General features: G+C 40.9%; 2 long non-coding RNA genes across 2 annotated transcripts; both read left to right on the top strand.

The window, feature by feature from the left end:
• The first annotated feature begins 22,224 nt into the window (after positions 1 to 22,224).
• LOC143122310 (uncharacterized) lies at positions 22,225 to 23,045 on the top strand. The gene is made up of 4 exons (XR_012986632.1): positions 22,225 to 22,321; positions 22,441 to 22,534; positions 22,628 to 22,739; positions 22,821 to 23,045. It is a non-coding gene; the product is annotated as an uncharacterized LOC143122310 (long non-coding RNA).
• A 419-nt stretch (positions 23,046 to 23,464) lies between these two features.
• Positions 23,465 to 24,200, top strand: LOC143122309 (uncharacterized). Its single transcript, XR_012986631.1, has 2 exons — positions 23,465 to 23,568; positions 23,695 to 24,200. It is a non-coding gene; the product is annotated as an uncharacterized LOC143122309 (long non-coding RNA).
• Positions 24,201 to 27,644: the final 3,444 nt, after the last annotated feature.

Raw genomic sequence — 27,644 nt, 5'->3', positions numbered from 1 at the left:
TCCGTCACATCAACAACACAGACATACATGTTAACACAGACATAGCTAAAGGTGAACATTTTGACTTGAAGAAAATGGTCATGAAGTAGGCTATTAGTAGCCTGGCGAGCCAGACCCACATTAAAATGTAGGGTCTGGGCACTCACCGTTCGCAGTGCTCAGTCCGAGGGGCGGGATAATCAGTTGTCTTTCAAATTCCCTCTGCACGCAATAGGACACAATAGGATATTTGTTTTCAAGTAGCAGGGAATTAAAGCCAAACCGTTGCAACTCTGCCATTAATCATTATGTTAAGCCCAACAAACGACTCTATACACGATTTCAATGCCTGATTAAGTTTCGATTTCTGGAGCTCACAAGTCAACGGAGAGTTGCTAGACTAGCCCATGGGCGCGTCTAGATTTCTAGGCTAGGCTATTAGGCTACTGAACGCAATTTGTCGATATCGAGCGCACGACATTCAAACTAAACTCTTGAAGATATGTGCATTACATAAACTGACAAATTAATAACACGCATAACATAGATTGACTCACCATAGCCTACTTAGAAAAAATCGACCTTTGTGGCTTTCGTTGCCGCAAACTCCGCAATTAAATCATTGTAATTCAGCTTGCAGGCAACGTCATTTTCAATTGACAGAAGGGCGAGCCCACATAGTCTTTCCTGTGACATTGAGGTGCGCAAATAATTTTTGATAAGTTTCAGCTTTGAAAAGCTTCGTTCCCCCGATGCCACAGTTACTGGAATTGTCAGTAAGAGCCTGAGCGCAATTTCACAGTTGGGGAATGTGCCTTCGATCCCCTTAAGGAAACGAAGAGTGTGGAGCGCAGTATCTGTCCCCTTAGGAATTATGTCTCTAAGTACCTTCAACTACCTCACTATCACTGTGTGCCTGCTGCTGCTCGGCCACATCTAGATGAATTATTCACAAACTGATCCAGAGAAACATGCAGTGTCTTGTTGAACTCCTCTTTCTGTTTTAGTTTCTTTCTTTTCTCAGCACCAGACTGAAATTTACGAAAGCAGCGGACGTGCTGCCGACATTTTCCCCTTCGTTCTGGCTCGCCTTCCCGGCCGCTACAAGCCTGGCTGACCGCTACAACAGGCCCGCTACAAGCCTGGCCGGCCAGCGGCCGCTACAAGCCTAGCCTACGTAACGACGTCATGAAATAAAATTAAAAGATATTCATTCATTTCATTGTATAAAGAGCAGCAATAAAGATTTAGAGATAAATCTGCAACATCATTGGCCAGGTGCGAGGCCCATCAGAGCGCGAGGCCCTGGGCGACCGCCCAATTCGCCCCCCCCTTCCGACGGGCCTGTTTGGGTTGCATTGAGAGAAAATGGGCAACAAATAGCCATGCAATTAAATAAAACAGTTCGACATAATTATTTATTTGACAGTTTACTTTATTTTTGAATGGATAGCCTACTCTAAAAGCAGCATCAGCATGTGATAAGTTACTTCCATGAAGACAGCTAGATTCCACGGTCCATTTGGGGGTCAGCCCTGTCAATCAAAGAAAGAAAAAGAGTAAATGAATCACTGCTATTGACAGAACTTTATATCAAGACTTTCACGAACCATGATCAGTGAATGATGTTGACAAACATTAAAAATCCGGAGACAAAATATTAGCGCAACACACTCGGAAACCATGACCACCTCATGGAGTTGTTTAACAGCAGACTGACAAACATATGTTAGTGGCAGTGATAGTTCTACTGTTAGCTAGCTCATGTTAACACATTCAGTTAGTTAAATTCAAGTTGTCTGTAACGTTAATGTTACCACCAAAAACCACCCAGTAAGTTACATGTCTATAATATGAAGCTACCCTGGATGAATTAATATGTTGTTTGGCATGATGATTACCGTACGTGTGAAGAGACTACTTCGACTGTATACATTAGCTGACACACATGCTGCACTACCACGAAGCATTAATTAACGTTAGCATACCAACCGTCTGCTAACGTTAACCTAGCCAGCTGTTGGTATGCTAATTTTAGTTCGTTGTAAAAATTTTATTTTGTTTCTGTTCAGCAGTTTATATCCAGTGAACACAGAACTATACACAGAACTATGTTTTTAAGAGTCTGTCTTTGTGTAGATTTAACATTAACATGAGCAGTAATTGTAAGTTAATTTTAGCTAACGTTAGCTGGCTTGAATGACACAATTCTTAACCTGTTTAGGCTGAACGAAATTGGCAGGCAGAATATCCATTCATATCACGAAGGGTATCTCTGGGTGTACTTTTAAAATCCGTCTGAATAATAATAATAAAAAAGTTAAAAGCAGATACATACCTTCCAAAATCGCCTGATTTCCACTGCATGTTGACAGCTGCTGGACTGCCTGGACGGTTGAAAGAATAACGATTTCCCCCGAACTCTCAAATAACTAAGCAGCTGTGTTAAAGTTACCCTGGTGCTGGGTAGTGTGCTCATGTCAGGTGGGGGAGAGGAGGGGCACCGTCCTAAACTATCAACCCAACAAGCTGGGTTACAGAAAATAACCCAACATGAGTAAAAACAACCCCACACAATGACCCAACAGTTTCAACTCAGCGTTTGGGTTGAGAAAATAACCCAGCATTTTTTAGAGTGTATAAAGAACATATCATATGACTGATGATGAAGCAATATAAAGAACATATCATATATGATCTATGATGAAGCAATATAAAGAACATATAATATGACTGATGTATAAAACCATATAAAACAGCAATGGATGTGTTGCTGTGCATTTTCTCTAGAACAGTGTTTCAGACTAAGGACCACTTACCAATAAAACCAAACCTCACGGACCACCTAGCTAAAAAAAAAGAGTAGACCTACTTAAACAGTATATTGCACAATCGGCCTACTCACTGAACCACCTTGCTGTGTCAGACTAGGATTCATATGATTTAAACTGGCATATCTTATAAAGGCAGTGTTGTAGAACTGTTTGGATTTTACATACAAGTTGGTTCAATATTGCAAACAACTCATCGATATTATATTTTTACCACATCTGCGGACCACTTGGGATAGCTTGCGGACCACCAGTGATCCCCAGACCACACTTTGAGAAACTAAACCTTTAACTGATTGGTTGATTGAAAGGCTGATTGATTGAGTGCATCAGTGTATATGTTGTGAGTTAATTAAAGATTGATACATTTATTAATGAAGTGACTGTTTACAATCATTGTGATGTATGAGTCTTGGCTGATGGCAAAGTTGCTAAATTAAGATTGAGTTAGTCATTAACCTGTGTAGTGTAACTCAGCCAAAGGCTTTCAGTCACTAGCCCCATATGTGACGTGCACTGTGATGGCACATTAGTATTGCTCTGTGGTCCAATTGAAGCTTCTGATATGTTGATATGTATAAATAGAAGTGTTCCACAGTCACACTCCCCCCACAGACAACAACCAATAGCATTATGCAACAACTCCTGGCAAACTCTCTGGGTCAAGACCAACTACTTCCTCCACCAAATCAGAGGTACAGACCAGTCAGCCCAATACAAAGCACATGACCCTATCGGTTATTCTGGGAATCATTCCTGGACACGTTTCTTTTATCCAACTTTTAACTCTATGAGCCACATTCCTGGCCATGGATAACACTTAGTCATTGACAAGAATCAGTTATCTTCGTTAAAGTTCCCATTTCGGCTATGACTAAGCTTATCCCATGTGTGGGAAAGCCACATATTATTGGTGATATTCTCAGGTTAACCCAGGTTGGCATAGTCCCCTGTCTCTTTCCCACTATCTGGCTTTCTCGGTAGACTGGGAACACGTGGCTGCATTCTTTCCCAACCACGGGATGATTGAGCAGTTGATGTTACGCACCACTTCTGTGAAAGCAGTTGATGTTACGCACCACTTCTGTGAAAGCCTTGTGTGCTTCCTCCCGTTCAGGCTATTTTCAGCCACCAGTGAGCTACACCCAGAGGCCAAAGGGAGGAATCTGTGAGGTCAGAGGTCAAATGTCAGGGGTCAGAGTAGGCTGCCATCATTTACACATGGACACTGACAATGTACTACAGTGGGCAGTGCTTCGACTTGGCCAGCGGTCCGCGCGTGGGATCACGCAACTTTAATTTGTATTTTTCCAGTGAGACGCTGCAACAACCCAAACAACCGGTAGATGGCTCAAGTGAGAAGGGTGTCTCGTAAAAAGAAATGGAGCCTGGAAAACCCTACACAGACTTCACTACAGACTTTAGCAGACTGGTTTAGAAATAATGTAATAGCCAGAAATATGCCTGCCCTGCCCTAATAAAGAAATATTTGGTTAACTGCGAGTGAATCCCGTTTGCAGCTGTAGAGACGCAGGACAAATTAAACATTCTGGTTTTCTCCGAGTGCAACGATGATAGACAGACATCATTTGGACCAAATATAGAGTATTAACCTCCGTTGCTCAGCCAAATGCCTTCCTGTTACGTCCTGTTATCACGGAGTTACAGGCGATAAACGATTTTTGATGGTCACAAGTTTACTTCATTAGGGACTGTTCGTTATTTATTTAAGGGGCTACCGGAGGAGTTTTGGGAGCATTAGTCCAAAAAGACGTGACCCTCCCTCCCCAGCAATACATTTTTCTATGACCCTCCAAAGTGATTATGAAAAAATCACTGTCAACTTTTTCCGGGTTTATCACGTACTGTATTTGAACGTTTTCACATATTTGGCCATAAGCCGTTTATCATAGGCTATCACGAAACCAAACTACAAAGGCGAACACTTTAACAGGGGGAATTAATTGGGCATGAATCATGCTGAACGCTATTTCGCTACCTTAGAATAATAAGGTTCTATCTGCGTTTTGAGTAGGTAGAACCTGGACGATTGAAACGGGGGACGAATGAAACAATCCGGTTTTCTCCGAGTGCAACGATGATAGACAGTCATCATTTGGACAAAACATGGAGCATATTAACCTCCGTTGCTCAGCCAAATGCCTTCCTGTTACGTCCTGGTATCACGGAGTTACAAGCTATAAACGATTTTTGATGGTCACAAGTTTACTTCATTAGCGGTTTATTTTTTTGGATTATTAAAGAGTGTTTTTCATTTAAAGGTTTGACTTCGTGCTTATTCAGTAGAGCATTTAGTGCTCTCCCCAATCCCAGACGTTCACATTGCATGTTTGTTTGTAATGGATGCAACCGCGAGATAGGCTATGCGTTTGACAATGAGTTGTTAACAGAACCAAGACATATAGCCCAGCAGCAATCTAGGGACTGTTCGTTATTTATTGAAGCGGCCACCAGAGGAATTTTGAGTGCTTCAGTTGGAAGTTGCATGACCCTCTCTTGCCTGCTAGAAATTGTTCAATGACCCTCCGACAGAATTGTTAAAAAAGACATGACCCTCCCCTGCCAATTGTCTCCGCCAGCGCCACAGCCACACACTTTGTGATAACGTTCTTAAATCAATCTTTCCTGTGAGCTTGCATGCTACCAGTCCTTCCTTTTTAAATGTGTTGCGCCTGTTTGCACAATTTCACAAATAATCATGTGATTAATAATATGACAAATAATCCCTGTGCACGGGGACCGAAACAATGCATGCCAACTTTTTCCTGTTTATCACGTATTTTAACTTTCCCGCTGTCTTGCCGTTTTAATGTTTTCCCGTAGAATATCCCATATTTTAATACTCTCATAACAGCCCTGCCATCGGGCCTGTCTCTGTGTTGCCCTGTTGCTACCCCTTGCCCTTCCAACGAAATAGATGTCTTCAAATCATCATTTTCCTTGCTTGAAGGCGAACTTAGAGTGATGTTAACCTATTTATAGTTTAACGGCGCGATTGTCATGAGGGCATGTTCGTCCTTATGTCTACGTGCGCACCTGAGGCTACTCAGCTGCAAGAGAAATAATTTCCCCTGTTTGTATGTTCACTGCAAGTTGGCCTACCATAACTTACCAACTCTGCACTGTAGACTGGCTATTTATATTTTTCTGTGAAATAAGCAAATGTATTTGTTCAACTTTATGAAGCAGAATTACGCATAGGCTACTTGGAACATAATACATTTGACAAAGGACAGATGTATGTTGCTAGTGACAAAATATTAACTTTCAGTGTTTTACGACGTCTTTGTCATGGGGAAGTGTTTTTCCCCATGCATTTATTCTAGGTTACTGTCAGTGACTGCCGTGAGAGAAGTGGGTTCTGTGTTTCGTTCATGTCAGTGACTGACGCGAGAGAAGCGGGATCTGTGTTGTGTTACGTTGCGTTAATTTATTTTCATTGGGCATACCTGCCGTGCCATCCTCAGCTCTTCAGTTCTGACAAAGCCAAAATTACTCCTTTTGAAACGAGTGAAGGAAGCGCGTTTGTATATATGGTTATATTGCTTGACGGGGGGGATACCAAGCAGCTTTCAGCCATAAGGCTACTTTGAGAACATTTCAATTCACCCGACACTAATATTCAAAATGTTGAAAACTATTTCGGCATAGCCTATAAAGCAGTTTAATTAAATGGAATGTTAGTTGTAAACAAACGAGCTACTTGGTGAGGCTTGGCCTCACAGATGCGCTCGTGCCTTAGATGGCAGGAAAAATCTTCACGATAGGCCTATTAACTAACCACCCGATTCACGTTGGCTGGGGGGAAGGGGGGCCATCAGACATTTGTGCCCAGTTAATCTGGCCCTGCCCCCAACAAATCACACCTTCCCACCTCGGACAGCTTAAAAGAAGTCAAGAGGACTCCTTACTCACAGACCTATATCACAAACCTGCGGTTTTGAAATCCTATGCAGCTACAGGAGCTTCCAATCGCGAGGAAGCAATTTTGCATTGTAGGCATAACTAACATGCAATAACGCCGCCAACAACAACCAAAACTAGGCTAATCATTGTCAACATGTAAATTAAATGTAACATTATTGTAAATCAAATTAAAATGTTCTCTTTTGCAAATGTAGGCATAGTAACAGAATAATTTAATAATGTTACAAAGATACTACATCAATCCGTATGTTTCATTAGGCTATTTGTTTTGCCTTGATTCATTTAGGCTAGGCCTTTTTATTCAGGGGCCATATTCACAAAGAATTTTAAGGCTAAAAGTAGCTCCTAACTGGCGAATTTATGAGCAACTCCTACAAATAATGGGCGTGTCACTCCTAACTTTAGGACTCCTAATTTTTTCACAAAAAGTAATTCACGAAGCATTTTAGACCTAAAAGTAGCACCTAAGTCTGGGACAGCTTAAGTCGAGAGGACTCCTAACTCACTAAGACCTATTCATAAACAGCTTTTCTGTGGCATTTTACGTTGCGATGTTTTGAAATGCATATATGCGCAACAGGAGCTTCCAATCGCGAGGGAACAATTTTGCATTCATAAAAGGGATGCAATTACGCCACCAACAACAACCAAAACTACTCATTGTTAACATGTAAGTGAAATGTAACGTTTCATTGTTAATCAAATTAAAATGTTCTCCTCTTTGCAAATGTAGCCTAGGGATATGGTGACAGATTAATTTAATAATGTTGCAAAGGTAGGCTACTGCATCAATCCATAGGCCTATGTTTCATTAGGCTACTAAGCTATTTGTTTTGCCTTACTCTTTATTCATTTAGGCTAGGCCTTTTTATTCAGATATTAATCATCTTCCGTCCTTCGCACTACTTGCGCACGCATTCTCCGGTCACATGCTGCTATTCCGACATGCCGCTACTTAGACATTGGCGTCTAATTGTCGAAGTGGCGGCATAACATTAATTTTCAAGCGTCCCACTACTGCGACATTTTTTTTTTCATTGTCGGAGTAGCGGCACTTGACCTTTTTTCAAACGTCCTGCCATTCCGACACGAGGTCATTAACAGTGCCATAGCCAGGATTTTTCAACAGAGTGGACTTTTGCGAAGTAGGCCTAGGGTGGGCCTTTATTTTTTTATTCCAATATGGGCAGTATAGCCTAGGCCTACAGTAATCGTCCCAACTTTAAACAACACACGATTTCATCACAGCTCAGACGATTCATGGCAAAAAAACAATAAAAGGCTACATTGATTAATAGCAGGGCCATCGACAGGATTGGATTCTATAATAGCCTACGCACAAGAACTTTAACCGAATGAAACCGAAAGTTAGTCGCGTCTTTAAGAGTGCGCCTCACACACAGCTCCGTTGAACATTGTATTTTTCGTGTTTAAGAGCTAAAACAAGTTGATTAGAGAGTCACATTTGAAATGTCGGGTAGTCTAAATTATAGCCTATAGCGCGTGCATCTCAGAGGAAGAGATTTTGGAGAGAGAGAGAAAATTTAACCTAGGTGATGATTATTTGTGTCTGGTGGTAATTAGACTTGAGTATAGATACCTACAAATTGTTTTGAATAAAAAAAGATAAGACAACAAATGAAATGTGACCCTGCAAGGCGAAACCAGTCGTTTTGGTAAAATTTACAAAATTAAGTTATTGTACTCACACGAACGGCCATAAACTAAACTTTCCAATAATATGCATATCGAGGGTATTGCAAATAGTATTGGGTATTGGATAGTCGCCGACCCTCATTAGATGTGGATATTTGGAGGTTATAGCCTTCAAGAAACAAGGTTATCGCAGTTGCTATGAGACATACGGCCCTTCTCCAGTCTCTCTCAAAATCAAAACACACCCAATTCACGCTTGGACTTTTCGATTATGTTTCTAAATGTTGGGACTGATGGACACTGAACTCTGTGGGTTATTTGAACGTTCGTTGTGAAGTGGTTTACTTCGGATATCTCGGACCATTTTCCCCTGAGAGCTTAGAGAATAAAATGAGGAGAGCTACCTGTGTTTTACATATAATGTGTAACATTTATTCACATGGCCAGTTCAAAATCACCTAAGGTTTTGACTGAAATGTGTGTTGATATCAATTATTGGGAAAAACATTGTTTGGAGTGGATGGCGGGTGGATTGTTCATGTACAGTAGCTGCAGGTGCAGATGACATGACTACAGCTCATCCATGATCTAGGATGTTGGAATTTGATAGGATACAGGAACTGAGATAAATTGAAAATGAGGATTGGTAATGTCGGAATAGCGGTACTAAAAAAAGTCGGAGTAGGGCCATGTCTAAATAGAGGCATGTCGTAATAACGGTATGTCGTAATAGAGGGTTGTTGTAATAACGGGATGTCGTAATAAAGGGTGAACCCCGCATTCTCCGACCTGTCACCTGTCAGTCATCATCGGAAGAGAGGTGTTTGGAATTCCCGCGTTACAATCGTCAGCCAATCAAGGTGGTCACTTCAGTCAAGCTCGTGCATGAGTAATGACGTCATCCTAGTTTAGGAGTTGTCTGAAAGGCTTTGTGAATAACTTTTAAGAGAAAACTCCAATCTAAAATCTTTAAGTGCGATTTAGGAGTAGCCTACTCCTAGTAGTAAGATAAAAGCCTTTGTGAATAGCCTACGGCCCCAGTTATTCATCATCTTCCGTCCTTGTGTAGCGCACGCATTCTGAGACCTGTCACCTGTCACTCATCATCGTAAGGGAGGTGTTTGGAATCATGTCCGCGTTACAATCATCAGCCAATCAAGGTGGTCACGCTTGCCCATTTACCCAAATTAATGGTCGAATATTACTGATGATCATTGTTATTATGACCGCCGCGCAGCGAAGCGGCGGTCATCAGATTTTTTTTTTTTTCTTTTTCGCATGCCCAAATTTCCGTCAATGAGTCCCGGGACACTGAAAGACCGGGGTACACGAAACTTGGTGGGCATGTAACCCCACATGGATAGCATGGAACCATCGTTTTTCGTTTTGATCTGTAGCCCCCCCGCTGGACTGGACCCCCCGAAAGGAGGGTAGGGCAGACACAGTTTTCTGGGAATATCTCGAAAACCGTAGGGTTTAGGAGGACCATTTTTTTTGTATGTTGATCTCAAGGGGCCATGTCAACCCATTCCATAACCACTCATTTCATGTATAGCGCCACCTAGTTAAACACAAAAAAGTAAAAATGAGGTGTTGTAATCGCAGGTATCTGTGACCTAACTTAGTCAAAACTGCACGAAATTGGAAGTGTAGGATCATTATGACACCCTCTGAATGCACGCCAAGTTTCGTGGAATTCCGTTCATGGGGGGCCACACAATAAATTAATTTATGTTACTATACACCAACTGGCCTGTAGGTGGCCGGAGACAGTTTTCTGTGAATATCTCGAGAACCGTAGGGCCTAGGAGGTCCACCTTTTTTTTGTATATTGATCTCAAGGGGCCATGTCAACCCATCCCATTACCACTTATTTCATGTATAGCGCCACCTAGTTAAAAATTAAAAAGCAAAAAATTAGGTGTTTTCATCACAATATCTCTGGCTGACATGGTCAAAAATGCACGAAATTAAAAGTGTAGGATCATTATGACACCCTCCGAATGCATGCCAAGTTTTGTGTACTTTCGTTCATGGGGGGCCTTACAATAAAATAATTTATGTGTACATTTAGTGACATACACCAACAAGGATTCCCGGGACACTGAAAGACCGGGGTACACAAAACTTGGTGGGCATGTACCCCCACATGGATAGCATGGAACCGTCATTTTTCGCTGGACTGGACCCCCCGAAAGGAGGGTAGGCCAGACACAGTTCTCTGTGAATATCTTGAGAACTGTAGGGCCTAGGATGACCATTTTTTTCCGTATATTTGCCTCCAGGGGTCATGTTAACCCATTTCATTTGCACACATGTGCACAAACAGATATACACACACACACACACAGTAATCATACGTATGACACATACTCACACAGTAGACATATGTACGCTTCCATGCACAGACACATACGCAGGCACACACACAAGCACGCACACACACACACACTCACACACACACACACCCACACACATAACATAAACATAACACAAACAATCAAGAATTTCTCAGAATTATGAACAGGCAAGATGGAGGTGGGGTTGTATAAAATGAATTTTACATGTGAAAATCTATGAACTAATCATGTTTTGGTACTTGTTGTCTAGCAGATACCAGTGAGAATTGAGTGTGGATAATGCAATTTAGTGAGACAGTTAGAATCATATAGGCCTTTCAGCGTGATTTCTTTTTGTGGAAAAAATGTGCTGGACTGGGCGGCGGTCATATTTTGTACCGCTCTGCGGTACATCTAGTTTAAGAACATGCAGTGTGCGTAGGGTACCAAAAACATCTTGCTCGTAAAAAAGCATCATAACGCACATTCTGGCGGGTCTGTTATTTACTGTAGGCTGCGCAAACCACATGCCTTTATTTTGGGCAAGCCTGCATTCATTCATTCATTCAACCTTTAATTATTCTCGGAGGGTCATTGAGGGAAGCCCTCATTTTCAATGAAGCCGAAATTACAGAAGCGAAGCAAAGCGCTCCACAAACAAGACAACATTCGAGGCCTTCTGTTGAAGAATTTTATATAAAGCCTGCGCTGACAGTAATCCTCCTGCCCCTGATAGGCCTACCACAGCTGTGGATAGTGTGGAATGTTCAAGTAATAACACAATCCAATGTGTGTCTCAATTGTCCCCCGCTGACCACCTCACACATTTCTCTAGATTTTTCAACGAACTTACATGACACAATGGCATAAAATATGCCAGTTTTAGGACACAGAATAATGTTTGTAATGATACCAGGTAGGCCAGGTATTGTCGAAGGTGCATGGTGAAGTGAAATTCTTACTTTGGAAAATAAACATTTGCCGATATCATCGCCGATCATCAGAATATTGCAACAGATTCTGTGTTCTGGACTGTAGGTAAGCCAGTGGTTCTCATTCATTCCCCACTTTGATCAAGGGGCATGACTGATGATAGTGGAGATAACGTGTTATCCCGAGGCTTTTGCAAGTCAGCATCTTCGACGGTAGTCTATTAAAAATATAAGTTTTCGATGTCCCAAACGGAGAGCCATACTTAATTGTTTTTAACGATCTCTATGCTACTCACAAAAATGTAGGCATGGGGACATGATGAAGTAGGTTATCCAACTGTCGTGTGTTAAATTATTGTGATTAGCCTACGAGCCAGTGGTTTTCAAACATTATGCGTGACTCGGACATCTAACTAAATGCAACAGGCTCATATCGTCCTCGCATTCGCAAAATGAGGACCAGTGTTTTGTCAAATTGCAAATAGCTATTCGTTTTAACTATTTTTTTATGATAGTAGCCTATACAAAAAGCACTTCATACTATCTTAATCTTGGAATATGGGGAGGGAAGTGGCGCGTCTGCAGTCAGCCAAATATGAATGTAATTCTGCGGCATAAAGCAGATGTATTTGTTTATTGTACAGAAAAATAAAAATGACATGTCAAGCAGTCAATTGACTACATTGCAGTCAAGAAGTAGGGCAAATTAATTTACGAAACCAAAACGTGGGTCATAGTTATCTAAGCCTCTATTGCGTAGGCTAGCCTGTTAAAAACGTCGCCAGATACTATTAAATCGGCAACAACATTGTTTTCTGCAGAAGCCTACCCAAGGCTACAGATTAATTCTGAACAGTTATTTCTCTACTGGCTCAATTATCACACCACTGTTTTGATTTGCGTAGGCCTAGTTGCGTTAACCCTAACACTGATGTAAGAAAAACGCTCATAAATGATATATATATATATATATATATATAGCCTTGGAAACATAGAGACGTCGAGCTATATCATCACTTAAAGGAGCTTGTGTGGACAAGTAGGGTGAAGAGTTAAATGGTAATTATATTATTACATACTCGTTAATCTGACTCCATTTTGATTAATAATTTGTATCACCAATCAATTACCAAGTAACTATCTTATCAGCTATGGAGGAGAATGGCATGGCACAGTACGGGAATTGAAGATATACTATTGGTAGGCAAATGAACAATTTAATAGGCATTAAGTCTTAAAGGTAAATGTAACCAATATCACTTCAGTTGAATGTACAAGTAAACTCACATGGTCTACTGTAACAAAGTAGCAAATGGTAACAAAGAAAACTTAACCAATTCACAGAGGTAAACTTGACAAGTTAGAGATAACTGATACACCTGATAAAACAATACAAACCCAGAGATAGGAAAGGGGGAGATAGAGAGACAGAGAGAGGGAGAGAGAAAGGAAGAGAAGAGCCCCAAGATGGGAAAGAAGACAGAAGAGAAGAGAGCAGACCAGAGAAGAGAAGCGCAGAGAAGAGAAGAGAGGAGAAGACCAGAGAGAGAACCAGAACCTCCACTTTTATCATTCACTTGGGCCACCCCCGACTCATCAGAGCCTTTGTTGTCTGAGGTGGATGGGTGTGGCCCAGGTGGATATCATAACTTTATGCTACATCTTAATTCTTAATCTACAACTATGAACAGATACATTCAATTGTACCAAACCCATAATCAGACTGTTGCCCACATTACAAGTATTAATTCAAGACCAAACATTAATGTATTATTCACAACACATATTTACAGAGCAATACTGTATGATAATGAGGTTGGCCTATCTCACCAAAAGATATCAAGTAGGCCCAGGACTGAGCTATCTCTCAGTAGTGGGGCCAGAACAAGGAACAAATGGTCCAATTTATGCATGAGCGGGTGTTGGGGATCTTTGGCCATGGCCAGCTAAGACAATACAGATCAAACACAGGCATCCACACATGTAAATTGAATGCAAAAAGGCATTCTTTAGAAATGCGTAAGGTTTGGGCAAAAGACGGGCCTTACACTGACAATAATGTAGACAGCAAATTTCGATTTCGATTTTCGTTACCACCGTGTAGTCAAGCCTTCAGCCATACCCAAGTAGCCTAAATCGAGGTAATGTTTAATTATGCATGATTTATTTTTTTGTTATTGAATTCGTAGGCTGGGATTACTCTCGGCAACAATTATGTTAGGGACGGCAGGCAGAGCGATGTACAGTGGCAGAGCGACGCACAGTGGCTGAAAGTGGAACTAAAGCTTCACACCGCGTAATGCGCGAATGAAGTGGTCATTTAAAAGCGATGCCCACTGTACATACCCGTTAAGAGGGTATCCAATGTACTACATACCCGTTAAGAGGATACCCAATACAGACATCCCAACCTGCAAAAAAACATTTCAGGGAGGTACCCCCCCCCCCCCATTTTTGAATAAATAAATAAATATAAAAAAATACTTTAGCCTTCTTAGATACTGAAATAGTGATAAATAGCCTATGTTTGTTAGTCTCTACTCAGCACACCAAATAAGGAAGGCCTATAGTTAGAAATTGTGATAATAAAATATGTATATTTTGGTAGTTTGGTCTTTATGTAGCCTTGGCAAAAAGCCATCTAGTATGCTAGTCCTGAATAATATGCACATGAAATGACACTTGTTAAACTCACCTCGACATGTCTTTTGCAATCATTTAACCCGTCATGGGCAATGCTAAAGTCACTGTTACAAACAGTGCAGCATGCAAGACTATCGTTATTTTGAACTCTTATGAGACACGGGAAGTGTAGTCTGATGTGAAATGGGTCTTTTTGGGGGGCACTCTGCCTCTGCCATGATGATCCTGTTCCTACTGAACTGAACTGAAACAGGCCAATCAGGATGCTCTCTGTCTTGAACAGCCACACACGCACTACCTCTCTCTCTCTCTCTATCCCCGTCGTGTGCGCACTACACTCAGATGCACACACGATTTGAAGTTTCGGTCTCGTGTGCGCGCTCTTGCTAGCTCGCTCTAGATTCCGGGAGATTTTATCTAATTTGCGGGCATCAGGGAGCCGTTATCAACATGCGGGAGACTCCCGGAACTTCCGGGAGACTTGGGATGTCTGCCCAATATACTACATACCCGTTAAGAGGGTACCCAATGTACTACATACCCCTTTACCGTTAAGAGGGTACCCAATGTTCTACATACCCGTTAAGAGGGTATCCAATGTACTACATACCCGGTAAGAGGGTATCCAATGTACCACATGTATTGATGAGACACAAACCGAGTACTGCTCAGTCAAAACGTTTACTGAAGACTGCATCGTAGTACATAACTTCTTACCAGGTTAGGCCTTAACGTCACTACTGCCAACTAGTGGTGAAACACATTACACATCACATATCAATACATCTCCCTTTTTTTCTAATAAAGATCATCTTCCAACCCTTAAACTTAAGACTGTTGATATCCTTACAAAAGAAAATCTATTGCTTACGTTAAAATCCTAAATTCCATTCAACAGTTTAACTGGTTACAACTCAACAGACATTTTCTTTCTTTTTTTTTTTTACTTTCATACATCAATCTTTATGCACCTTACATTTCCTCAATTAATCTCTTTGGTCTTACATTTCCTCAATTAATCTCTTTGGTCTTACATTTCCTCAATTAATCTCTTTGGTCTTACATTTCCTCAATTAATCTCTTTGGTCTTACATTTCCTCAATTAATCTCTTTGGTCTTACATTTCCTCAATTAATCTCTTTGGTCTTACATTTCCTCAATTAATCTCTTTGGTCTTACATTTCCTCAATTAATCTCTTTGGTCTTACATTTCCTCAATTAATCTCTTTGGTCTTACAATTTGTCTTTTTGAACCATTTCTCTGTGTCACATCGGTCTGTGTGTCTCCATCTGTCTCTGAGTTCTGATTGTTTGCCATTTCCGTTTCTTGTTGTTCTGTCTGGCTCGGAATTGTCATGTCATTTGTGTTACTGTCCATGACCCTGATTTCTTTCTGAGGCACTTTCAGTAAATGACGTCTGTTTCGCCTCATTGTTTTCCCATGCTCTGTGAGGACTTCATATGATCTGGGAGTTGTCTCTTTGACCAGCGGTCCCCAGTGCCCATCACATCTTACCCGCACTATGTCCTCCTGTGCGAGTGGTCTCAGAGGCTTAGCTGCTCTGTTGTACAGTTCAATTTGCCTCTCAGCTTGCCTCACATCACTCCTTTCCATCTGATGCTTTGCGGATGGAAGTCTGGTTCTGAGTTTCCGGTTCATGAGCATTTCTGCTGGTGAAAGACCATTCTCCAGTGGTGATGCTCGGTAGTTCAAAATAGCCAGATAAGGGTCTTCTGCATTGTCTGCAGCCTTTTTTAAGATTCGCTTCACAATTTGCACTCCTTTCTCGGCCAACCCATTTGACTGTGGGTACAGAGGGCTTGAGGTTGTATGTTTGAACCCATATGTGTCTGCAAAGTCTTTAAAGCATTGGCTTGTGAATTGCGGTCCGTTATCGCTAATAACAGTCATTGGAATTCCATGGCGTGCAAACATGGCTGTTGTATGTGCGACAACCCTTTCTGCGGTTGTGTCACTCAACCCTGCGAATTCAGGGTAGTTTGAATGATAGTCCATGACTAACAGGTAGTCCTTGCCTTTTAACTGAAATAGATCCATTCCAATTTTTCTCCATGGTTCTTGAGGCTTTTCGTGTGGCCTCATTGGCTCCTTTGGCTGTTGGTATCTGTGACGCTGGCAGGTCAAACAGCGCTGCACATATGCCTCAATGTCCTTGTGCATGCACGGCCAATATAACACATCTCGTGCACGTCTTTTGCACTTCTCAATACCTAAATGTCCTTCATGCACTAATTTCAACATGTCTGTCAACATTTCAACATTTGTACTCTAATAGAGTCTACATGAATCTGCACAACTTCTTCTGTCGTGCTTTTGGTGTTGTGTAAGCTAGCCCTACTCAGTGCATCGGCTACCACTAGGTGCTTGCCAGGCTTAAACTCAAACGTCAAATCATACTTCTGGAGTCTTAGCATTAGGTGCTGGATGCACGGAGGCGCATCACCCAGTGGTTTCTGTGAGATAGCTATCAGTGGCTTGTGATCTGTTTCTAATATTACTGATCGCCCATACACATATTCGTGAAACTTTTCACAGCCAAACACTGCCCCTAGTGTCTCCTTCTCAATCTGTGCGTAATTTCTTTCTGCACTTGTCATAGTGCGTGATGCATACGCGACTGGATACCATTCTGTCTCATGCTTCTGAAGCAGCACAGCTCCTAGGCCGGCTTTGGATGCGTCAGTGGACACCTTTAGCGGCTTGTCCTGATCATAAAACTTCAAAACTGGCTCCTGCGTTAAACTGATTTTCAGCCACTCCCATTCTTTAGCATGTTCTGCCATCCACTGCCACATTGTAGTAGTCTCCAACAAGCTTCTAAGAGCTCTAGTGTTTGCTGATAAATTTGGAATAAATTTCCCTAAGTAGTTAACTAGCCCTAAGGCTCTCTGCAAGTCATTTTTGTCCTGCGGTACTGGCAGTTCTGCTACAGCCCTAACCTTTTCTGGATCTGGTTGGACTCCAGCCACAGACAACTTCTCGCCCAGGTAAGTAATCTCTTGCACCCCAAATTGGCACTTACTTTTATTTAGTTTCAAACCTGATCTTTGCGCCTGAGTGAGAACCCTGTCCAATCTTTCATCGTTCTCTTCCTTTGTTTTCCCCCAGACTACCACATCATCAATAAAGACTCCTACTCCTTCTATTCCGTCAAACAGTTGCTGCACGGTTCTATGAAAAACTTTGGGGGCGGAGCTAATTCCGAAAGGCAATCTTAAAAAGCAATGCCTACCAAATGGTGTATTAAATGTGCACAATTTAGAGCTTTCATCATCAAGCACTATTTGGTAGAACCCAGATGAAGCATCTAATTTCGTAAAATAGCATGCTCCACTCATTGTGCTTGTTATGTCTGATTTTGTCGGTAGCCTGTAGTGCTCTCGCCGGATCGCCTTGTTTAGATCTTTAGGATCTATGCACAATCTCAGATCTCCGTTAGGTTTCTCTACGATAACCAAGGAGTTCACCCATTCAGTGGGTTCCTCAATTTTTTTGATGACTCCTTCCGCTATTAGTGAGTCTAATTTTTCCTTCAGTCTCTTTTTAAGCACAACTGGCACTGTTCTTGCTGGATGTATGACTGGCTCTGCATTATCCTTAAGCCTAATTTTATGTTTGCCTGGTAGGCGGCCTATGCCTTTGAACACATCTTTGTATTCTTTCACCCAGTCAGTGTTTTTGATCCTACTTGTAGTAGCCTCTGTGTTCTCACGTGCTGCCACTTTATCTGTGTCTATGACATGCACCCTCTTTATCAGACCTAGCATGTCTAATTCCACATCTCTCAGTTCCCGTTCTCTTGCCTGGGCCTTGCATCTTTTTTCTTTGTGTACGTTGTTACCTTCGGTTTCGTCGCTGCGCTGCGTCGACCTCGACAGTTTCATTTTCCTTACTGAAAGTCTTTATTTGCGCCTTTGCGCTCTCAAATGCTTGGCAAATTTTAATGGCCTTTTCTAGCTTTAAGTCTGTCTCTTTCAATAAATGCATCCTTACTTTGTTATAAATATGGCCAGTAAAATCATACTGAACCCCCAGAGGCAGCTGGTGGAACTGTACACAACACACACTAAGAGGAAAGCCCTACAGATAGTCCATGATCCTTTACATCCACTACATCACTTTTGAAAGACTCCCTTCAGGAAGAAGATATAGAGTACCTACATCAAGCAGAAACATTTTTAAGAAATCTTTTATACCATCATCTATTAATTTGCTAAATCAATATAATTTATGAGTTTTATGATGAACTGATTAACTTATATTATCTACTGCATTTTATTGACAACTTCTTTTGCACATTTCCATGTTTCTATATGTTGTACCTGCTGTGTAGTCTTGTTTGTGCTTGCTATATGTAGTATCTGCTGTATAGTCTTTGTGTGTGTTTGCATTATGTTGTTATTGTTGTATCTTTGTAGTAGTTTGTATGTAGTCTTTGTTTGTGTCTGCTTTATGTTGTACCTGTTGTGTAGTCTTGCTTGTGTGTGTTACATGTTTGGTGGGGCCAAAGACGAATTTCCACAGTAGTGGACAATAAAGACCTCTAAGACCTCTAGTCTAACTTTGTTGTCTTGGACTCCAATTACAATTTGGTCCCTTATCAACGAGTCACACAGTGGTCGTAGGTCTGGGACATACTGTTCTATAGATTCTGACTCTTTCTGAAGCCGGTTCCTGAACACATACCTCTCGTACGTTTCATTCTTTCTCGGTGTGCAATACTGTTCAAATTTCGCCATAACTGCGTCGAACTTGTCCTTCTCATCTTCTGTGAAGTCAAATGTATTATACACATCCAGTGCACCGCGCCCTGCCACTGTTAGCAGTAATGCTATCTTCCTTTTGTCGTTCCCTTGAAGACCGATAGCAAGCACATAAAGTTCAAAACTTTGCTTAAACATCTTCCAGTTCTCGTTGACATTACCAGTCAACTTTAACTCGTCAGGCTGACGAATGTAATTCATCTTTACCGTCGGTTCGAGATATTTTATCCTGGTACCATGTATTGATGAGACACACACCGAGTACTGCTCAGTCAGAACGTTTACTGAAGACTGCATCGTAGTACATAACTTCTTACCAGGTTAGGCCTACTCTCTACTCTACGTCACTACTGCCAACTAGTGGTGAAACACATTACACATCACATATCAATACACCACATACCCGTTAAGAGGCTACCTAATTAGTTTACAACTGACGCAAAGCTCCTACCAGCCACAACAACATTACAGAGTGCAATTCTAGGTGCTCCAGGTGCACATTGGCGAGAGAGAGCTTGGCTTGAAGTCGTTGTATTTGCTTCAAAAGTGCACATTGGCAAGAGAGAGCTTGGCTTGAAGTCATTGTATTTGATTTAAAGGTGCACAATGTGTATTTGCTTTAAAGGTGCACAATGTGTATTTGCTTTAAAGGTGCACAATGTGTATTTGCTTTAAAGGTGCACAATGCCATTGGATGGTGTAGAGGTCAGTAGGGAGGGGAATCTGCTGGAGATTAGAGGCAAAGTTGATAAATTGAGGTAAAGGTCAATGTCTAACAGTGTTTCAGTTGCTCTAAGGAACTGCATGTTACTGATTATAGTATGTACACATAAAAAAATCAGGTTGTGAAAGTTGCAGGGAGATAATCTTTCTTCATTTTTCCTGATTAATTTAAATGGAATCACTGCTTTCCATGAATATGGACATACAGTACAGTACTGCTTAAATAGAAAACAGAAAAGTCCACTGTACCACTTTTTTGTTAATTTTGTGTTGTCTTTTATTTATCCAGGTGATTCCCATTAAGATCAAAATCTATTCAGGGAGCCCTGCAGCCAAACAAAACAAGTGTCTAAAAAACAAGTAAATAAGACATTGTGGGCCAGATGTACTAAAGTTTTTGCGTCCACTTCAGGTGGATTTGATTCGCAACATGCACGTAAAAACATGGCGAGGTGTGTACAAACGGGCCGCACTGAGGAAAAAGCGCAGACTGCCTGTTGTGGGAGCTGAGAATACTGAATACTGATTCAGCTGTCTCTAAAAGGTTCTGTAATTGACGCATTTAACCGCGATTTGGATTACACCTGCTTTTAAAGGTTTTTTAAAGCGTTTTTTAAGCTAAAACATTTATGTGTCACTTACTGCAAACATCACCTAACCAAACCCTACACAGTAAAAAATGGGGTGTTAATATTTCAGAGTAAAGTTATTTAAACCCAGATGGAGTATTTTCAACATTTTGGAGAGTAAAGTTGCTCTATCAGTGGCGTTAAAAGTAAGAGTAAAGTTCTGCAGACATGCAGTGAAAAATTCAACTCTACAGCATGATGATTACCCGCCACTCTGCTGCTGTAGGCCAACTACCGAGGCTGAAGGACGACTGCGAAGGAGTAGCCAACTGATATTGTCAGGTAAGTAATGTTAACATTTCTGTGTTGTGAACAACAAACCGGTCTTTTTTCAAATGTACATTAGGCTATTTTTTTTGTTGTGTTAGTTGCAAGCAACCATCTCTATCGTTATGTCGTCGATTTCCATATGGCGGTAACGGTAACTCCCCACCTTGTAAATTAGTGAGTTCGTTAACGTTATCAGCTGGCAAATTGGGCATTAGTTCAAATGTTCGACACATCAGTTCAGACCAAGGTTTCCCCCGCATTGAGGTAAGAAATAGGCCTACTGTCCGTTTTCTAGAGCTAAGCATAGGTAACGTTAATGTTAACTTAATCAGTTTGTTTGAAGCCGCTAACGTTACGTTGGCAGTCTGAAGATAGATTGTGCTTGTCATGGTGTTACGACAAGGGAATGTAGGCTAGCTTACTATAAGCAAGCTAGCATCCAGTAACTCTTTTCTGTCTTTCTTTATGGTGGATGTTGTTAGTGTTGCAATATTTTCATCAATGAAGTTGGTAAGAATGGTAAATGCTTAAAACAGCGTTAGCTCAGTCGCTAACAACACAACCTTTATAATTATAAGATTTTAGCTGTTGTTCGCTAACGTTAACGTTAGTTTCCCAACAATATTCTATTCTAGCGTTTTCATGCTGGTAACTTTACTGTTAGCATACTATTGGTCTCATAGTTAATGTTAGTGTTATAAAACGATAACTTAGTTCACTGATTGCATGATGGGTTTGTTTAACGTGGCTTAACCATTTTAACTGTTACTGTTTAAACATTTTTGTGAATACATGAGGCCAACTTAAATAATTGTTATTTGACCTTTGGTTCTTGCAAGAAGGAAAAACATGGGGATCACCATAATTTAATTATTTCCCTTTTTCTTTTTTTTTTTGAACCAGTGTGCCTAAAATTCAACATACCAGAGATAGCCAGACATTAAGGTGTATGACCAGTCTGACACAGAAGTTGACTCAGGGGTTTTTGAAGAAGTATTGAAGCAATCACCTGGAACCTTTCGAATCATTCTAGGCGATGAAGGACTTGGTACTCATTCAGACAATTTTGAAATGTGTTTATTTAGTTTAAAGGCTGGAACATTTATAGTCTTAAAAATAACAGCCTCATGTAATATATTTCTATGTTTTATACAAATTAACAGGTGCCTCTCAATCATCATGCTTAGTAACATCTGATGACACCGTCGTTCAGAGTTTCTCTCTGTGTGACCCTAATGAAGAAGCAGCCGCTGGTGAACGGAGCCATCCTAAAAGGCCATGCCGAATAAACTATGAGGCAAAAACGGTAGGTAGTGGAAATTGCTGTTAAGTCCAGTCTGAATGTTGTATCATATCATGGGAAGTGTTTTTTAAATAACTATTTTCAGTGTTACATATGGTTTTAAAATGACTAATTTAAAATAAAATTGCATTTTATTCCACCTAAAGTTGATTGAAGAAATTCTAATATCAAAGCCTGGTGGTGAACTCATTATGCAAGAGTATGGAAAAAACAAATCTTTGACAGATGCCACCAGAAGACAGATGATTAACATACTTGCTGCTGAGATGACAGAAACACATGGGTAAGCATTACATATGTAGATGGGCTGAAAGAAACATTGTTATTATTTACAGTAACAGTAATGTAAATTGGGTTGTACAATATCAATTGAAAGATGTTATCTTTGAATTCATATGCTAGGACATCACCCCCCAAAAGTGTCGGAGTGACTTATGCCCAGGGGATAGTCGCCTTGTTTCCCTATCTGGAAGACCCATACTCACAACATGGATATGTAAGTATAAGGGCCATTGCAACATTATGCACGTATTCACTCTCTGAACTGTTGTAGTACTCTTTTGTGTGTAATGTATTTATAATCACATAGGAGCATTACTACGATCCGAAGAGTGGTTCTGGATACCTTGCATGGCGATTAAAGACCATACAAACAAAAACTGCAGAGGAAAGATGTGCTTCAGTCAGCAAATCTCCAAAAGGTATGTTTACTGATCAGTAACAATGATGTTGGTGATTTGTGGATTGTGCAGAAAGTCTTTGACATTGTATTTTGTCTTAAGTTGGTGGGCCAGGCCATGGTCGACAACCCTTCACCTTTGACAAAGTGCCATCTGATGAGGATGTGGAAGCAGCTATTAGTGTTTTGAGACACTCTGCTGATGAAGACACTGTCCATGAGATGATGAAAACGACCTTCATTTATCGGCAAGCAATGGTCAATGATGAAAACAAATCATCAGATGTCTTATTGGTCTTTCCACGATTTCTGGACACACCAGGACTGGTACGACATCTCAGTTCACTGCATCACTAATATATCCAATGCAGCATCAGTTATCACTCATCACTCATGTCTATGTGTGTTGCATTGCAGATAGAACAGGATTTCAGACTTCTGTTTGGTGAGACCACAGCCAACAAATTCTTAGAGAGGTGGCCAACCACTTTCAAAGCAAAAGTAATAAAGGAGAGCCATGGACTTGTACCCACCACAGAACTCTTGGACTTGATGCACAATGCTGAGTCAGCTGCGCAAGTTGAGATGGTAAGAATCAAACCTTTTTACTTCATATCATCAGATTATGTAGGTCTGCAGTACACATTTTGGTAATTTTGCAAGTTGATAATTGAATACTATTATGGCATAATGTTAATCAGATGTTTCTTTACTTATTTGTAGGCTGGGACAGTGACGTGTCTGCCATCTTGCTGCTGCTACATCTGCTACCACCATCTGCACAAGGTCGAAAGAGTCTGGGAAAGATGTCTGCATCTCAAGCTATAGATCAGCTCATCAGATTTCAAAAGGTATGCTTGGCAGTTGTTAAAATATATATTTCCTATCACTTCAATCTCATGCACAGTTTGAGGTGATCTGATTTATAATTAGAGATTAGTTACTAAAACAATTCTGTTGAATTTATTTTGTTGTAGGTTGGAACCAGTGTGCAGCAGCATCTAGACAACATCACCCAAAGTACTCAGCCCTACCTTCTCGCCCAGGGATCCACACAGAGCAGCATTCACTCCTACTTCGTTGTGATTGACAAGCATGCGCTTCAATGCAAGGCAACAGGTTCAGTGGGAGCTTTTGACGAACTCTTTATAGCCCATTGTGTCTTTGGTATGTCGTAGAGTTCTTCCTTGAGCAGCTTTTACACTTTTGTGCAAACAACTATCTATAACATTGATCTGGGGGAAACAAAGGAGACTCCAAGAGTTGTCGAGTTGCGTGCAAGAATTGTGCGTTAGTTGATGTTTCTTTGCAAGCAAAAAAAAAAAAATCGAAAGTGACCAAGGAAGTCCTTGTCTTTTCTTTGGTAAGCATTGTGTAGTATTTTATTTTTAAGTGTTATTATTTTTGTTTTTATAGACAAAGCAAGAGGGCAATGTGTTTGCAATGTGAATTCACATATTTACAATAAATGCTGGTGCTGTCATCTTGTGTTTTTGTTTTTCTCTTTTCATTAGATATTAGTTCATTATTGTAATTCAGTAACACCACATCATAAGATTTACATTAAAAATAACACTGTAGAGAAATAAAAAGTAAATATTATTACACTTTAAAGTGTGTTTTTTTAAAGTAAATTTGTAGTTAAATTAACTCTATAAAGTGTAATCACATTACTCTTAACAGTGTAATTCGACTACAGTGTTAAATATTTTTACACAGGTCATTGTTGATTTTTACACAATATTGAGTAGAATTAACTATGAAAATCTTACACTGGCTACAGAGTAAATTTTACACTAATTTAGGGTGGGACCAAATGTTATCTGACACAGAGTTAAATTCAACTCTTAAAGAGTAAAATTAACACTTCTGTTTTTACTGTGTAGCTGTCTGTGTGTCTGTGAATACACTGTAAAAAAACACAATCTCTGTGGACAGCCCAGGCTCCAAAAACGGCAACAAAAACAACCTGGGCATACCTAGCCCATAAAAACATAACAAACTTCCAGCAAATCACAGACGAGATGTTTAGGAGAGTTTCAATTGCACGGGAGGGAGGGGGAGGAAGTAGCGAACTAGCTCTCTGTTTTGTTTGAAAGTCAACAGAATTGACGTTACCCAGCATCGCTTAGAGCACCTTTAAATATAGCCTACAGTGTAGATATCTATAAATATTAAAATCAGTTCAATGATTTACAGTTCTATGTAATATGTCACGTTTCATGGTTTTGTACCGTTTCATACCGTGATGCAGGGCTGCTGCTGTGAATAGGCTAAATATAACTTATATCATTTTTATGTAGCCTACTCTATAGTTAACTTTGGCCTTGGTGCCCTGACGTGTGGCCTTTGTGCCCCCCACCAAATATGCCCAACTGAAGGCCAAGTGGCCTTGCCCCTAAAATGATGAAATATGAAAAATATGGAGACCTCAGGAGTTATTGTTCTATCATAGCATAGAAACCTGTGTGAGAGACCTGTGGAGTTGTTGTTTTATCATAGCATAGAAACCTGTGTGAGAGACCTGTGGAGTTATTGTTTTATCATAGAATAGAAACCTGAGGAGTTATTGTTTTATCATAGCATAGAAACGTATGGGAGAGACCTGAGGAGTTATTGTTTTATCATAGCATAGAAACGTGTATGAGAGATCTCTGGAGTCTTTGTCAACACAAAGAGCCTATCAGGACACACAAAGATGAGCTGTGGAGGAGAAGCATTGAGCTAATCACACACAGCCCTGGGCCACACGTTATTAAAGCCATGCGTAGTAGAGATCGTTGGGTCCACAAATAGCCGGTGAATCAGCTGACCTGCCCTTTGCATATGTCTCAGTGGACACAGTGACGCACCTGGGTCAGCAGAGCCCAGGAGATGCTGGATGAGCTGCGCTGAGGAGACCAGAGCTAATTGAAGAAAGGTGGAGGGGTTGGGGGGTTGCAGTGGTTATTGGAATTGATTGTTCAGCTGGTGTAGTGATTATGGGGCCCAGTCAGCTGAGCTGTCATGGGGGGTGGTTAGCTGGTTATGGGGCCCAGTTAGCTGAGCTGTCATGTGGGGTGGTTAGTTGGTTATGGGGCCCAGTTAGCTGAGCTGGCATGGGGGGTGGTTAGCTGGTTATGGGGCCCAGTTAGCTGGTTATGGGGCCCAGATGAGGAGCTGACGCTGTGAGTTGACTGTTGAGTTCCTGGAGGTAAGTGCCATCTCCATCATTTGTGCTCCATCTCTACAGATACCTCAATGCTGTGCAGACAAATGAAGACCCCACACACACACACACACATCCATGCCGATTAATCAAAACCAATGAGCCAAGATAAGTGATTCAACTCGCAGTGTCTTCATTGATCACATGAATAACAGACCACTAACATACACACACACAGGCATACACACACGCACACACACTTAAATACTGGGACCACCTAAAATGCCAAAACCACACTCTAAAAACTGAGTTGAAAAGAGGGAACGATACTCAAACGGTACTCAAAATGCTATCAGGGGAAGAACAAAACACATTATCATCAGGGGGAGAACAAAACACATTTCTTTACGATACTCAAACGGTACTCAAAATGCTATCAGGGGAAGAACAAAACACATTTCTTTACGATACTCAAACGGTGCTCAAAATGCTATTGGGGAGAACAAAACCCATTTCTTTGGCTGGACAAATCTCTCATTAGTAAAACCAGGCCGTGTCTTCCTTACAAGCCACAGTGGTAGTCAGACACTCATAGTACGCCGCAACGTTACAGCTTACATGGAAACAGCATTCAATCAGAAAGCACCGACCAATAGAGCATCACAGTCCCGCCCACAGGAGTTTCCGGAAGTAAGAATTCAATGCAATTTCTCCATTGACAATTCGGGTATAAGCCATAAAAACTTAACTGCACATGGTAGACTCAAAACCAGTACGGCTGTACTAAGCGATTGTATATGGTCATATAGAGGGCGAAAATTCAAGGGGCACTAACCTTGTTTTGAAAAAAATGTCTTTTAATAGCGATGTCTTGGATAAGTACTTCATTACCCACAATCCTGAACAATCCCACAGTGATGCCTCTGATTGGTGGAAAGGCCATTATGATCATAGTTTGAAACTTTATCAGCGAAAATTATTGACAAAGATGGCGGAGTCTTTTACTGCCTATGGCGAAAATCTTAATGTGAATAAAAACTTTCTAGACGAACATTGGTACTTGTATCAACAAGGATTGTGGTTTATATATCACACGAACTTAGTCAGGGCCAATACACCATCAAATAAAACACTGAGTGCTAGTTTAAACACTTAACTTTTCAGGTAGCTGATAGGCTAATCATTAGCCTTTCAGACATTAGAATGTCATTATAATGCTGCTAACATTAATATAATGTTTTAGTGACCTTGTTGTTTCTATGAACATGAATTGTTGTTTATAGGAAACATCAACTTAGTGGAGGCATAAAAAGCCCTGTATCTCATTAAGTACTTCAACTTTTGAACTAGCTAGCTAGCTGATAGCACATGCAAGCTGGATGCTACCACCAGCTAGCAGCTAGACACTGCAGTAAAATGGTTAGCAAACCGTCCATGCCCCCGTGAATATTTCACTGTTTCAAGGACGAAATCAAGAGTGTCCTTTATAAGGGGTGAAAACCACTTTAAATCGGGTCACACTATTGACTGTTGTGTGTCCGAGGGTTAGCTTGTGGGTTTTGTAAGGGCCAGCATGAGGGACAAGACCTACAAAGTTGTGTGGTGAGTTTTGCAGGGAGGTTGGTAATGCTAGTTAACATTAGCTAGGTTACAGTAGTCTTCATACTGTACGAGTCATATCATCAATCATTAACCTAGAAAAACTTCTTTGTACATTTAATGAACATTTTGCGTAATAATTCACAGCAAACTGAATATGGTGGTCCAAGAGCAGACCAT

This window comes from Alosa pseudoharengus, unplaced genomic scaffold, assembly GCF_046254945.1.
Source record: "Alosa pseudoharengus isolate Yale_2024_CS ecotype anadromous, Long Island Sound unplaced genomic scaffold, YU_APseudo_1.1 YU_APseudo_1.1_scf_14, whole genome shotgun sequence".
Lineage (NCBI taxonomy): Eukaryota > Metazoa > Chordata > Actinopteri > Clupeiformes > Clupeidae > Alosa > Alosa pseudoharengus.
This window is presented reverse-complemented; position numbering and strand designations above follow the sequence as displayed.